Source organism: Erpetoichthys calabaricus, chromosome 4 (genome assembly GCF_900747795.2).
Source record: "Erpetoichthys calabaricus chromosome 4, fErpCal1.3, whole genome shotgun sequence".
NCBI lineage: Eukaryota > Metazoa > Chordata > Cladistia > Polypteriformes > Polypteridae > Erpetoichthys > Erpetoichthys calabaricus.
In genome coordinates this window covers 123,505,480-123,520,728 of record NC_041397.2, presented here as the reverse complement: position 1 = coordinate 123,520,728, position 15,249 = coordinate 123,505,480, and the positions used below count along the sequence as shown (strand labels likewise).

Genomic DNA, 15,249 nt, shown 5'->3' with positions numbered 1-15,249 from the left:
TTTAACCACAATTGTGCATCTGGTCACAACCGTCTGTAGCAGCGAAGCAGCAGCGCCTTTGAATGAAGTCCGAACTCTGCGCTCGACTTTAGCGGGATGTGGTTCATGTCGGAGACTGGTTCAGATGCTGCAGTTGCATCCTCTTTAAAGAATACAATGAAGATGTGTGCAATCGCGTCGATATAACGTTTAAAATATATCCACATTCGGCAACGCGTGTATTGTTTCAGTAATGTATTGTTGATTCGTTGAAGTCAATTTCCACTGTCACCTGGAGATGGAGCGGTAGATCTGGAGTTTGAGTTTCACAGCCGGACACCAGGCGTGTCTATGCAGGAACGCAGATACCCTTTCTTCACAGAGGTGAAGGGTCGGGTTTTTTTTAAAAAAAACGGGAGACTCAGGAGTTACATCACATGCCAATAACTAATCTATCTATCTATCTATCTATCTATCTATCTATCTATCTATCTATCTATCTATCTATCTATCTATACAGCAGTTTCCTTATTCTCTTGTGCAGTTCTCAGGGTACAGTATCAGTTGTCCACCTAAGCGTTTACAGTACTTCTTGCAAGTAACTTCAAGAATCATGCCCATCCATCTACGAATTGAAGACTACAAAATTAACATCAAGTGTTTAATTGTGCCATTCATAGAATACAACATCATAAGGCACTTTGTACGGCAAATAAGGATATGTGTCAAATCAGTAATTACCATCCATCCATCTATTATCAAAAATGCTTTTTCGAACATAGGAGCCAGTACCTGCCCTGGCAACCTCAGTACATAAGGCAGGAAGCAACCATCATCAACATCACACCAGCCCATCGCAGAGCACCTGTACACACAGATCTATACCCTTTTTTTTTTGTCCTGGAAAGGTTAGCTACATAATAGTCATTTAATTTTTTTTTGCTGAAAAATAGCTTGTATAATGTGACCCATTCTTTCTTACCAAACATTTTAGATAAGATAAATAACATATATTGTTATTTGCAACATACTGTATACAATTACAAACCATTTTATATATTGTTCAAAATTATAACAAAACATCAGATTGAATACGTTGAGTAAAGTAAAATTTTCATAAGACTATCATAAGACTGTCATATTGACCGAGACTGAGATCGTTGCCTCCGTAAAATAATCAATTATTATAATCAACTTGTGTAATGCATTAGGCTTCTGCTCCATTCAGTTTCTTCATACTGAGCTTGGGTTGGTCTGAAATGTCATCTTGTCTAAAGGGGTTTGCTGGAGAACACTACTTGATTTGCATTTAAGAGTGGGTCGCAATATCCCTGATCCCTGCATACTCGTGATGTTTTGCTGAACCACCATTTGAGTGATTCTTTAGATTGCTGTTTGAACAATTTCTTGCCCTCACCCATTAAAAAGAAATGACTATTGTAAGCTTCTCAGGAGCATGAGGCTCCTAACAATATTACCCTGATGATCTCTGGTGTTTGTAACTCCCCATACTAAGGCTAAAGTTGTTATCAGAGAAAGGAGTTAAATATCTAAGGTATTTAATTTCAATATTCATACAATTGATATATGCCACATTTTTAATGATTGCTGTAATGTTTACATATTGTTAATAGAATAGAGGTCTAAGTATTGACATATATTATGTTTTATGAGTTTTATGAAATGAGTTTGTAGATTACTGTGGCATAGTTAGCTAAAATATTGTTATGTAACTAAACAGTCATTAGCTCACATATTGACATTTTTAACTGGAGATATGCAAATATAATTATCCACCCAAGTCTTTGCAATATTTCAGCTCATTAGGATTTTGGGAGCCATATATGTGCAGCCATCTAGTCGTCATCCATACATTTTTTGAATGCTTCTTCCAGTTCATGGTCATAAGCTGGGGCTGGAGCAACAGCCATCCTAGTACTGTGCATAATACATTCATATTTCCATTTAGGCAATTTAGAGGCACAACTGATCTAACATAATTTCTTTAGAGTAATGTTGCCATCCATATGTGTAAATGGATAGTTATTTATACTGTATATCAAGTTATATATGATTGTCTTATGTTGCAATCTCACAGCTGGTCAATAAAGGTTTTCCAACAATAACTGCAGGTATAATTATCATTGCAGTGTCTGGCATGTAAATTTTGTTTAAGATGATTTTATGAAACATCATTTTGTGAACAGCACAATAAAAGCATGTAGTTAATTTCTGGTGTGTGCAAGGAGAAAAATAAGGGACACAAGAAACTTGTTAGAAAAATAATTTGGTAAAAACTACAGACTGACTGATACCCATTCACCTTAATAAAAGAATAAGTGTCTGTATGTCTTTCTAAATGTCTCTCCAGCTGCAAAGTCTCTGTCATTCCAAAAGATGGTGCATCACAAACATTTTCAGTAATAAAATGTATTGCATTTGTCATTCTAACAGATGGTGCATCACAAACATTTGTAGTAATGTATTTTATTACTAGATAGATAGATAGATAGATAGATAGATAGATAGATAGATAGATAGATAGATAGATAGATACTTTATTAATCCCCAAGGGGAAATTCACATACTCCGGCAGCAGCATACTAATAAAAACAATATTAATTAAAGAGTGATAAAAACGCAGTGCAAGTTAAAAAGTGCAAGGTGGAGAGTGCGAGGTAGGTATAACAGTCAATAACATTGTATAATGTTACCTTTTACCCCCCCATCCCCGGTGGAATTGAAGAGTCACAATAATATATATAATAACTACACACATTACAAAATATATTCCAATTGATGGTGCACTGCAAACATTAACACTGGTTGCTTAAATTTCAACCCATCTTAGATAGTTAGCACAGCTACTTTTTAATATTTGTCTGAAACAGGAAATGGACCCAAAAAAATTAAAAGTGCATACTCCCCAAAACAAAAACATAGCAAATGCCTGAAATCAAAGCTAAAGCTACTAAATAGTCTTCATTCCCAGTTTACTCCAAAAGGTGAAGAAATAAAAAGCTCATAAATGGTATATTGTATTAGAAATTTCAAAGTTTTATGTTCAAATTTATGATCTGCAGTTAAACTAACATGCAGAATTTTAGCAAATTTTAACTCAGAACAGCCATCAAACATATCACACATCTCCATGCAGCTTACAGACATACAGTTTCTCAACACAGAGGTAATACTAACATCACAATATTTAGACAAGTTAGAAGATATACACATGGTATAACATTCAAGTGCATGGTTAACTGTTTTGAAATATGGAGCCTTTTCATTTTTGTTTATTTACGTCATCTGAGACAAAGACAACACATTTTTGTGTATTCAATTATGTTATCAATAAGTCATATTTAGCAATAATAGAGATAACAGAATGCCATTATATGTATTAGCAGAGAATATAAAATGTATATTTTTAATGGCTTTTGCAATATCATGTATTTAAAAATGAAATCCAAATATGTTAGTGATCAAACTACACACCTTTTTCTGCCCTCTCAAACGTATGCAGTTTTTAATGCCTGGAAAACATTTGGGATTAAATCACTTAGAAATCTTTACATAGACAACATCTTTGCATTGTGGGAATAATTACACTCTAAACTTAACTTTCCAGCAACACATTTCTTTCACTACCTTCAAATTAGAAACTTTGTAAAACAAAATCTGCCCAGTTTTCCTCACCTCCCAACTACCTCTATTTGGAAAAAAATATTGATCCGTCTTGAGGACTCAGAGAGCATATTCATAATATATAAAAACATTTTACAGTCCCTCCCTTTCAAAGATCCAAGAGTACAGTGGGAAAAGGATCTCTCACTCAACATCTCAGAAAAGGAGTGGAAGGTAGCAATGCACAGAATTTACTCGAGCTCCATATGCGAAAAGCTTATAATTATTCAACTTAAAATTATTTATCGAGCACATCTCCCTCCAGTTTAAAATTCTCCAGAATGTTTCCAGGGCAAGATCCAACCTGTGAACGTTGCAATCAAGTTCCAGCCTCATTGGACCACATGTTTTGGGACTGCACCAAATTAACATCATTCTGGACCAAAATCTTTAAATGCCTTTCAGACAGCCTTGGTGTCACGATCCCTCCTAATCTATTAAAAGCTGTGTTTGATGTACTTCCAGATGGGCTTAAAGTGGAGAAAGACAAACAAACTGTAATTGCCTTTACTACAATATTGGCACAGAGACTTATCTTGGTCATCTGGAAGAATCCTAACTCACCTCTTTTAAGTCAATGGGTAACTGACGTTATATATTATCTAAAATTGAAAAAAATCAAAATTTCACTTATAGGATCTGTACAAAATGTTTTCATAACTTGGCAGGATCTAATCAATAACATCTTGGATTAAGCATTTAAATTGAGGAAGCAGATTCTCTCCTCTCTTTTTTATTCTATTTATTTTGATTCATTTATTTATTTATATATTTTTACTATTATTAAAGTTTTACTCTGCTGGCCTAGCTCTCTTTCTCATGGGTGGGTTGATTTGTTTAGAACCTAGTTTTGTTAAACTTGACTTGCTTGTATGGAATGTTATTTGATTTTAATAAAATTAATAAAATGTTTAAAAAAAGAGTATTCGGTTATTGGTTTACATGGCCACATAATCAGATCATTCACTGAGAAATCTATCTCTGTTAATGAGGAATTTCAAAGGCCAATAACCCAATTTTTCAACAATTATTGTGTATAAGGGTTTACATGGCACTTTAGAAATCAGTTTTCTGAATAATCAGGTTATTGAAGCACAAGTAAACGTGCTGTTATCTAAAACCATGTTTTTTTTCCCCTTACTTACCATGCAATAAAGCCATAATTTTAGAATACTGACATTTACTATTTTCTTCCCTAAAAGAACTCCAATCTTGACAAAAAGCAGAACATCAATGCCATTAAATAAAATGTGAAAGACTGTTCTTTGTAAAATAATTTTATGGCAACCCGAAATAATGGTGTCATACCCTTTTGGATTCTTCCATAAAAGTCAAATTGAATTACGAAGGCCGTTCAGTTATAAACGGGAATTTTCATACAATATTCTTATATAGAGTGCAAGGTATACATGACTCTTTGGACAAACACATGCATGTTTGAATTTGTCATTAGTAGTGTCAGTTGTAATCAACATGTCAGAGCAGGAGGTACACAGTAGTGTTGCTCAGAAAATTATTATTAAATTTTTGACAAATGAAGTCATTCCATCCCAGATTTATTCAAGACTTAAAAATCAGTTTGGGGATGAGTGTCTCTCTCAATCTAGAGTGTATGATTGATGCAAGTCATTCAGAGAGGGGCTATCATCTCCTCGGTCCACTTAAGGAATTTTTAGGAGGGAAGAAATTCAAGTCGAATGAGGAGGTTATTGACACTGTGCAAGAATGGGTCAACAGGCTGTCAAAAAACTTCTACTCTTCTGGGATTAAGAAGCTTCCTGAGCACTGGGACAAGTGTATTGCAGGAGACTACACAGAAAAATAGCGTGTAGGTTATTTCATTGTATTAAATAAATAAAGTGTAGCTCATAAATTCCTGTTTATATTTGAATGCCCCTTGTACATTAGTTGATCAAGTGGGATATTGTAGAAGGGACTTTAGATGGTAATTGAGAAGTGAGATCACCTGTCGAATTCAACCAAATTAATACAAAAGTAAAGTCAATAACAATGCCGCATTTGGCAGAAGCCATGAGGTACCTCAGACAATTTATGCTTACAGAGGTCTGAATAAACTACTGGAAAAGTAGAAAAGAAGAGCAGGATAAAATATGAATGAGCTTTCTAATTTTGGAGATCACAAAAACAACTTTTTCCTAAGGACTTCATTTGATTTTTAAAATGATGCTCTTATCTTCCATAATAAACAAAATAATTTAGTCATATTTTTTAATAAAATTTATTGCTCACTCTAAATTCATAAAGATCACATTACCTGTATTTTGTAGTGGCCATTCTCGTCCCCTGAAATTTCATCTGTTTCCTCTCCTGGACTGAGGCCAAAACCAAACTTTGGACACACTGTAGAACTTGACATACATATCGATCTTCCTTCATCAGCATGCTATAAGACCAAGCGAATAAGGAGTATCTACGTACATCTATCCCAGTATCTACCGCTTTCAAAGTTGTTTGCTTTGGAAAGCTAAAGCAACTTTAACTTGTTTATGATATGAACCATAACTTTACTCCATTGTTTCATGTGATTACTTTCAGATTCCAGGCTGAAGAATGAGAAATGAATACTTGTTGAAACCGTTGGATTGATTTTGGGTTCCATTAGAAGTTGAGACTTGCTTTCATTTGAAACAAATTAGAGCAAGATATTGAATCTTTTTGTTTTTAGATTCTCTTTGCCCTTTGGACTTATTTTTCTTTGTATCGGGGTCATTTGATATGGCTTCATCCAGGATTTGCTTCACTTCCTTGACATAAACAACCAAAAGCAAAAATCAACCCTCTTACCCAACTGAGCCAAAATGAACTTCTTTCATTCTGATGACTGTTTGACTGTGTCTGCTCATTGTTAGCTTGAGCCATAATTCATTTTCATGCACTTTTTCCATACACTGTAAGGTTTTCAAGTATTATGTTTAAAGTCATATGGAATCACAAACTTTTGTAACTCTGATCTTGTAAGTTGTTGACTGCTATTCTGCCAAATCAGGGTAACATGGCACAATTAAAGAATAAGGAACCAGGAGATGAAAAATAAGAAATGAGACAACAGTATAAACAGGAAATCAATTGATCAAGACACCAAGTCTAAAACACTAAACTAAATTATTGTGAACAGTCAAAAACAGATAAATCGAGAACTTGAACTCAAAATCACAAAAAGCATGTAAGAAGGTTTGGAAAACCAGGAAGTGCACAGCAATGACGTTTATACCTTTACACAGTGACATCGTGGTAGCAAACACGAACAATCAAATTTCAGAACCACAGCACTGATAGAAAACACAATGGTACGGGGTTAAGATGTGAAAAAAAGAAAACCTTGTTTAAAATTAGACAGAAAGTGAAAATAATTGACAGAATTAATTTTATAATATGAAAACCCCACATGGAATGCACAACAAAGACAAAAAAGAGTAAAGAATAAGATAGAAAAAAATTCCAAATGAAACATAATCAAAACCACCCCATTCTGTGATAACCTAATCTGGAATTCCAAATCCTGCAAAAATTCCCTTCAGCTTCAAAACAAACATTTATTATGGTTGACATGTCAAATATTTCTAGGAACCTGAAATAAAAATAATATACTATGTCAGAAAAGTCTAGTCATGAATAAAGTGGTAAGGGTGCAGTGATATGTGGATGCATTTGGTCTGAACATCTCTTATAGATTAGATACACTTTTTCTAAGATGAAATGGTAGACCACTGTACAGATATTTTGGCATATTTTTATATATAATACGCTATCATGGCTGTTCATTTGTCTGTCAAGGATTTATTTCAGGGGGTAGTGGGAAGGATGAGGGCTTGAAATTCCAGGGGTATTCTAGGAAGTCTGAGTAAGGGATGCTGAAGAAAACGGATATTTCAGAAAGGACTTTAATGAAGCTTCCTTTGCCACCAATACAATAAATGCGCGCTTCTAGTACATATCCTATAACTTTCTGTTATCCAGTAATGCTGTTTCTCAGGCCTGGTTTCCATTCTTGGCGTGTGGAGAATGTTTTTCAGTACATGTTTAATATGATCTCCATAAATAGCTAAATGCCACAGCTGTGTGTCATTTGTTCCCATCAGATGCACCTTCTTGGTTTCAGCACTGCAGTAAACACATCTTCATCAAATATGAACAGTAAACAGCATATCCATTAAAATACATCTTAGCAGTTACCTCAGTTAGGTGAAAAACAAGCAACTGAACATTAAGGCATCATTTTAATGCTAATAGGTACTTAGAGACTGAAATAAATGCTCAAATTATGAAGAGGTACAAAGTCAATACATTATAATGTAGCTGAAAAATCTGTATCAATTGTGTGCTGAAAAAAGAATTCCACCAGAAATGCAGTTGTGTTTAATAATTGCGAGAAAATTGAGCATTATCATATCAATAGTAGTGAAATATTTTTGGTCATCATCTGTCTTCTAATTTTCCTGGATTGTCTTCAGCTAGACCTTATCCCAGCAACAAATACTCCAAGGAATCAGTTGTATGTAACACACCAACCCAAAAACAGGGTATAAGCAAACTAAAGGAATTTACAGAACGACCCCACAGTGTGTCCTTACTAGGAAGCCACAAGTCCCTGGAACTAAAACCCCAAGTTATTTTGAAAAGAATGTGCTTAATTTCAATTTAATGATCTATTCACTGTGATAGGATATTGGCCATTATTTTAGCATAAGATCATTATAGCATTTGTAACGAATTGACTGGCCAAGAACATTATGCAAAAATTAAGTTAGCCCCTTTAGTGACGCAAGGTTTACTGACAATTGTCAGCTTCTCTGGAAGATATAAAGTATTTTATTCCCATTCCTAATGTGCTAAGTAATGGTAATGACCTATCAATGGGTTTCATTCTGATCTGAAAGGATAAGTGTGTCTATCATTGCAGTGGATCTGAGCCAAACTGTACATTACAATCAATAATCAAACCTCCGCACTTGGTATTAGGATATCCAGCTTTTAGCATTCAGACTCAAACTTTCAATAACAGATCATCTGGGTGGACGCAAGGATGCTGTAAGTTCTCTGCACAGCTGCACCGGAACTTTCTTTTTTTTTTCTAATCACAGCATTAACAGTGTAATAAATGTGTCTATAAACCTAAAGGGGATTTTTTAAGAACAAAAAATATCCTACACACACGCAAGCCTCTGCATAAACTGATGAGCAGCTTATCATTTTGTCCCCCCATTGCAACCCCAAATTATCACCTTTGTAACTGTTTTGAGAAGAAAAAGGGAGATTGGTGTCTCTTTTTTGAGCAGGCAGGCATTCAAGCAAACCTTAACCAATATTCCAGTTTCTCAGTATGTATAATTTTTGCCTGCAGCTGTTATTTTAGCATATTTTAAATAAATAATGAAATATTTTATCTTTTTATTGCAGTGATTACTGTGGCAAAGTAAGAGATGAAAACCACCATCATATTAATTCAAGTGTTAAAAGTATATGGGACAAGGAGATTGACTTCCAGGCTCTGATCATTATTTGCTTGGCTATTATCATAATGGCTGTCTACAGAAATATGTCATCTGATTATATAATTGCTAAGTAATTTTATCAATACAAAAGAAACCACAATGCTGTCAAATTTCCAATTAAGTTAAATATGACAAGAAGCTATTTTATTTCAAGACAATGATAATCATAAAGGGAACAATTTATTTTCTTTTGTCATGCCTCCTTAACATTTAAAGATGCAGTTAACATACCAAGAGCACGCTTTATATAGTACATTTTTCTGAAGCCGTACAGAAGTAGCACAGCAACAACAAATTATTTTTATATAATGCTCTTTACAGATGACTAGCTTAGACCTTTGACATCTTGTTAGACATCCTCTTTAGACTATATAGTTTAATCTAAGCACCACCTGATGAACTGTTTGAGTACTGATAGCAGTAGGCAATGATGGGGATCTGGAAACCACAATAATTGCAGGTGTACAGCCTTCTGCTATGCTGCAGAATGAACTGTACACTGTCTAAGTAGACACTTGTACAGAATCAATGCACATTCCAAGTGTTTTACTAAGATGTTTGCCTTTAAAGGAGCCCTGTAAGAAGATTTATAATTCAAAATCACTTTAATAGTTACTTCTACTCATTGTCCTCTTTAGTCACAGCATTAACAGTGTAGTAATAAATTCATTAAGCCCATAATGGTTGCTAGTTCTTTACCAGCTTCTGAACAGAACAGGTTTTAATTGCAGAAATAAATAAGATACCATATAAATGAAAAGTGAAATTTAAATTAAATAGGTTCAAGTTATGAACACAAGTTACCAATGCTACAATGGGAGTACAAATCTCCATTTATCAACTTGCCTCACCTCACGTATGCTACCGGTTGAAGCCAGCAATTGCAAAAAAGTGTGTTGATCTACCCAAGAAAATATAAAAAAAACAGAGATGCTCCCTTCTGAGTGCATACGAGGTATGGGAATTTCCAAGGACACCTCAATATGATATTATCATGATATAATGTGCTTTGGCCACTGTACAGTAATATTGTGATTTGTCTGGAATGAAGGTGAAATCAAATCCTTATAGGTAAACACGTTTCAGCTAATAAGATAAACCCTTGACTCAATTCATCCCAGTTATTTATTTTTTTAATTCTGGAGATGTATTTGAAACATTTTAGCTGTCTCCATGTTAAGATCAGTGAGCAATCAGTCATGGTACACAACACATATCAGTCTATTGTCTAGCCTTAGCTCTGGGTGATTCTTTGTGAGATGAACCCTCAAGCTTGTGGAAGGGTTGTCAGGCAATAATTGGCAATATAATGTTTTCTTGTTTAAAATATATAATTTAAATAAATATACTATACAGTATACACTTCAAATTCTGAGGGCTGAATACATGTACATTTCTAAATGTGGTACATAGTATTAGTTTATATTTATTATAGGTTATTACTAAATTATATATTAAAATTTCTTACATAAACATGTGTTGAAACTGCTTTGTTCTAAAATACTAGCAGATTTACACTTCACAAGCAAACAAACCAGAAAAATGGTTTGTTATGTATAAACAGAATACAAGGCTTCTAAATTCCCATAAGTGAAAAAAAAATCCTAATACCTGTCATCAGAGTATCAATGACACATCATGATGAAAATACTATAATACTCTGCTTTATTGATTTTCTCCTCTTTGTGTAATAGTTACAGTGGAAGTGGAAAAACGACAATAGATAAAGCCTATAGTGTGACAAAAGTGGGATGTGATCCAACGCTGTTAAGTTTTTTAATTCTGCAGACAAACCCTCATAGTCTCCTAAAATTTACAAGTTACAGCAAGACTTCCTCACTTTGATTTGGGTTTCAGTCTGAATTCATTCTTATTTGCTTTTACGTTTGTATTATAAAGCATTATTATAAAGCATTATTATAAAGCATTAATATGGTATGTTATGATAATGCTCTGTGGAAGGTGCTGTCAGTGGTAAATACTGATTGACTGATTATTGTTTTCTCAATCTATGCATCTTATAGACAGAAGTTTCAAGGCAAGGTTGTCCTACTCATTAATCATGGCACCAGAGTGTGGCAAAGTGTTGCATGTTGATTGGCACATGCAAGTAAGAATTTCACTTTACTCTGTGACAATAATTATCCTATCAACCTATATCATTAGGCAAACATATTATATCTGTTTTTTTTTCTTTTCTTAAATTAAAATACCTTGAAATATTTCCAGTTCACTATATTTTCTGTGGTTATTGAGTGCAGCTTTTTATATTGTGACTCTACCACACTTGTTGAGAGTAAACAGCCCTCAAAGAGCCTGCACTGTCCTGGCCATATGCTGTAATTACACAAATCCACCAGAGGCTGACACTGCTTCTGTCAATTTGTGATTTACAGTACTCCTCTACTGCCAGTACAGTAAGCCAAATATTCTTTATATTGCAAATGTTTTTTACTTGGCAGTTCATTCTTAAATGCCTATTTCCGAGATCTGTTTGAGCCCATTATACTGTGTGTTTGCTAAAATTTCATAACTACAAGCATCTAACCATGCTTGGTAGGGATTGTGAATATTTTATTTTAATTTCATAATTTGTATTAGGCATATATTTTTTGGTTGCTGCAGTTGATGTTTAGGTTGTGTTTCACTTTCTAATCTCTCATCTGATATCTCACTGACCAGTGGGTAGTACAAAGTATTACTACATTAGGCAATTGTTTTGTATTTGTTGATCAGGGCAGTGAATGAGGTTATGGGTGGTTTGGAGCACATGTGGATCCAGGCACTTTGCTGACTTTCAGGTACTTTTATTAACATTGTCTTATTAAGCATTTTCACTTTCACATTTCAGAGTGTATTCTGTGTATCATAGCTATTAATTTCAAACACTCAGAAAATGTTGTAATGTTATGTACCTCTTAAAATGTACATGTTTAAATACCACCCTGGCTACTTTCTGCCAGTTTCATTGTAATTGTTTGCCAAAGACACAACAGAAAAATTACCTATCTATCTATCTATCTATCTATCTATCTATCTATCTATCTATCTATCTATCTATCTATCTATCTATCTATCTATCTATCTATCTAAGATTACTGTAGTATTTTAGCAGTGGTGTTCTACATAAGTATTTTGTATTAGTTAGATCTGGATGCTAAGGCAAAGAGCAGAGAAACTCTAGTATTAAAATCAGCTTCACAATGGTGATGTCGTAGAACTGGTAATATGATGCAGAGACATAAAAAAAGGGGGTGATGTCTTCACAGTATGGGAACTAGGTGCCGACTTTAAATTATGATGTGAAATTCCACCTTTAGAAAGACACAGTACTGAGTCTAGTTGTGTCACATATAGCAGAAATGAAGTGTAATTTAGTACAACACAGAAAAAGAAAAACATGAATACAATAAAACAAGCACCAGAAAGGAAAACAGGGTTACTCTTTGCAGACCACGAGAGGGTCGATGAAAGCATCAGGTTAACAATAGTAATGTCAGGGTCTCAGTTAATTATAATATAAGGCACAGTGGATAATAGCAAGGCGTGTTAGTGGAAGTTTTACAGTGTGAGAAAAATGAGACATTAAAATCCCTTTTAATTTTTTTCTGAATTTATTTATGTTGCACCCTGATCATAAATGAATGGATTATAATGATTGGAACCTGCTTTACCAAAATGTAATTGTGTGTCTATAGTTGGGATAAAGGAAACATAATGTTTCCTTTTCTGCATGACTTTGACAAATTATAGTTACATCCAGTAGTTCTTAGGTTAATTAAGCCCCTCCCACATTCACACCTTTATATACACAGGATAGATAGATAGATAGATAGATAGATAGATAGATAGATAGATAGATAGATAGATAGATAGATAGATAGATAGATAGATAGATAGATAGATAGATAGATAGATAGATAGATGGTGTTATCCTGACTTATCAAAATGTCCTTGTTTCATATTTTATGGTCAGCATGGCAATTCTATTTGTGGAAGTACAAACTTTATACATACTTAAACTATTCTTTAGGATTCCTACAATAGGCTTGCATATTTTTACCTGTATCCTTGGTCATGATTTTTCTAAATTGTTCACCCTGTGATATTATTAAAATTTGTCAAGGCCATCATTCACTGCTTTACCTTCTCAGTATGTCAGGTAATAACTGTAGGAGACTGATGAACTGATGTTTAAAATGTTAAAGGAAACACATTTTGACATTGTTGAAATTACTTCCTCCACAATGAAAGAACATTATTTAAAACTGCATGACACTTCATTGCTGATTACAACATTGCTTTTTATTTACCCTGGATTTTGAGACTGGTTAGCTAAGGGATTATATTTAGGTTTCGTCCTTTATTAGAGTAAAAATTTGTTTTTAATACATCATTAAAATAATAATTAACATTTAAAGATAGATAGATAGATAGATAGATAGATAGATAGATAGATAGATAGATAGATAGATAGATAGATAGATAGATAGATAGATAGAGTGACCTTTTCTAAATGGCTAAGTATATAAACTGAAATTAATGCAGTTTTACAAAACTATACTGTATTGCACACTAGATAAAGTATTAAAGCCTACTTTAAAACAAAATATAATAAACTTCAGACAATATTTGAGGGGGTTAATTTTTGGCAAACAATGCTTAGTCAGGCTAAGCTGACATTCAGAGGTTTGTTCTTAAGAAAGTTTTATTCAGGTACTCTAATGATGTGTTTTATTCAACTGCTAATGATGTGTTGATAGACAGGTACATATGGCAAAGTAACATGTTTTATCTAGCCATGAAAACATTTTGAATAGTAATATTTTATTTTAGGTTTAAAGTGTTCCTGTTATACTTACAGTTGATGCAGTGGTAATTGTAATAGTAACAAAAAGACAAATTACTGAACCCTAATGTAAATAATTGTACTAGCTTACCTACACAGGCATGCTTTCAGTTAGGTATGCTCTGCATGTCATTGTTTCTTGTAGCTTTGTAATATAAATTGATTTTAAAGTGAGTTCTATAAACTCTAAAAGGTAATGTGTAATATAAAGACTAGATGAAAAAAAATGTTCTGCTCTTCTTTTTAGTGTGCCTAGGCATTCAGTTTTTTAGGCCATATTCTACATTACTTACATAACAGAAAAAGCAACATTATTTTTTTCTGCACAAATTCCTAAAATCTACAGCCAGGTATAGATGTATTTGCTGTTAACATATAAGATAAACTTTGTGTTATCAAAGAATGTGATATGATTTGATTGAGACAGAGGAAAAATAATGTTTTATATTATGCATATATTTTATATTTGAAACAATATTAAACATATCAAAAATGTAAACAAAAGCATATTATTTTTATCACTAAAGGTGTTAATTTATGAACATCTTACCTTAAGGATGCAAAATCTGGAATACTGTACACTAGATATGACCTCCTTTCATGCATTTGGTTTAAGAGACATCTGAGAAAAAGTGTCAGACATTCAGCTTTAGCCTCCTCTCTAGTACCTGGAATTGTGAATATATGAATTAAAAAAGTGACTCATTTCTATCATTTCAATATTTATTAATACAAATATTTCTATACTTAGGGGAAAAACAAAACACATCAAAATATGTGAAGACATAGCATGGTGAATTTTACAGTAGTTCTTGGGGTTTCACCACTTTAAAGTCAATGGCAGGAAATGATTACCACTGGAGTTTACCTAAGCAACAGTCTTGATGTGAATGCTTTTACTGAGTTTATCTCAGATGAGACATGAAGTGTAATTGTTGGGAAATTGGAGGAAAAAGTAAGTTAGTGGGTGTGACTTCTTTATATCTGCAGAAATTTCCAGAATGTGAAAAAATAGTTTTTCAAAAATGTAGATGTATTGTGTTTTTGCTAACACTGACAAAACAGATGATTTGTATTAGTTTTATTTTGTAATCCTTTCTTTGACAAATTAGCAGGCTAACATTTAAATTGTACTAATGCATTTTGGTTTTCCTTTATAAAATCTAAACTGTAACATCCATCCATCTGCCCTTTCATTTTCCTCATTCATTCAGACCATCAGGT

The 15,249-nt window shown here is 33.5% G+C and overlaps 1 long non-coding RNA gene across 1 annotated transcript in view; it reads right to left on the bottom strand.

Annotated features, from left to right (window-relative positions):
• LOC114651370 (uncharacterized) overlaps positions 1-14,690 on the bottom strand; it is an 86,137-nt gene extending 71,447 nt beyond the window's left edge. Inside the window, exon 1 of the long non-coding RNA XR_007934737.1 lies at positions 14,576-14,690. This is a non-coding gene — a long non-coding RNA (uncharacterized LOC114651370). The remainder of the gene's footprint in view (positions 1-14,575) is intronic.
• Between the last annotated feature and the right edge of the window lie 559 nt (positions 14,691-15,249).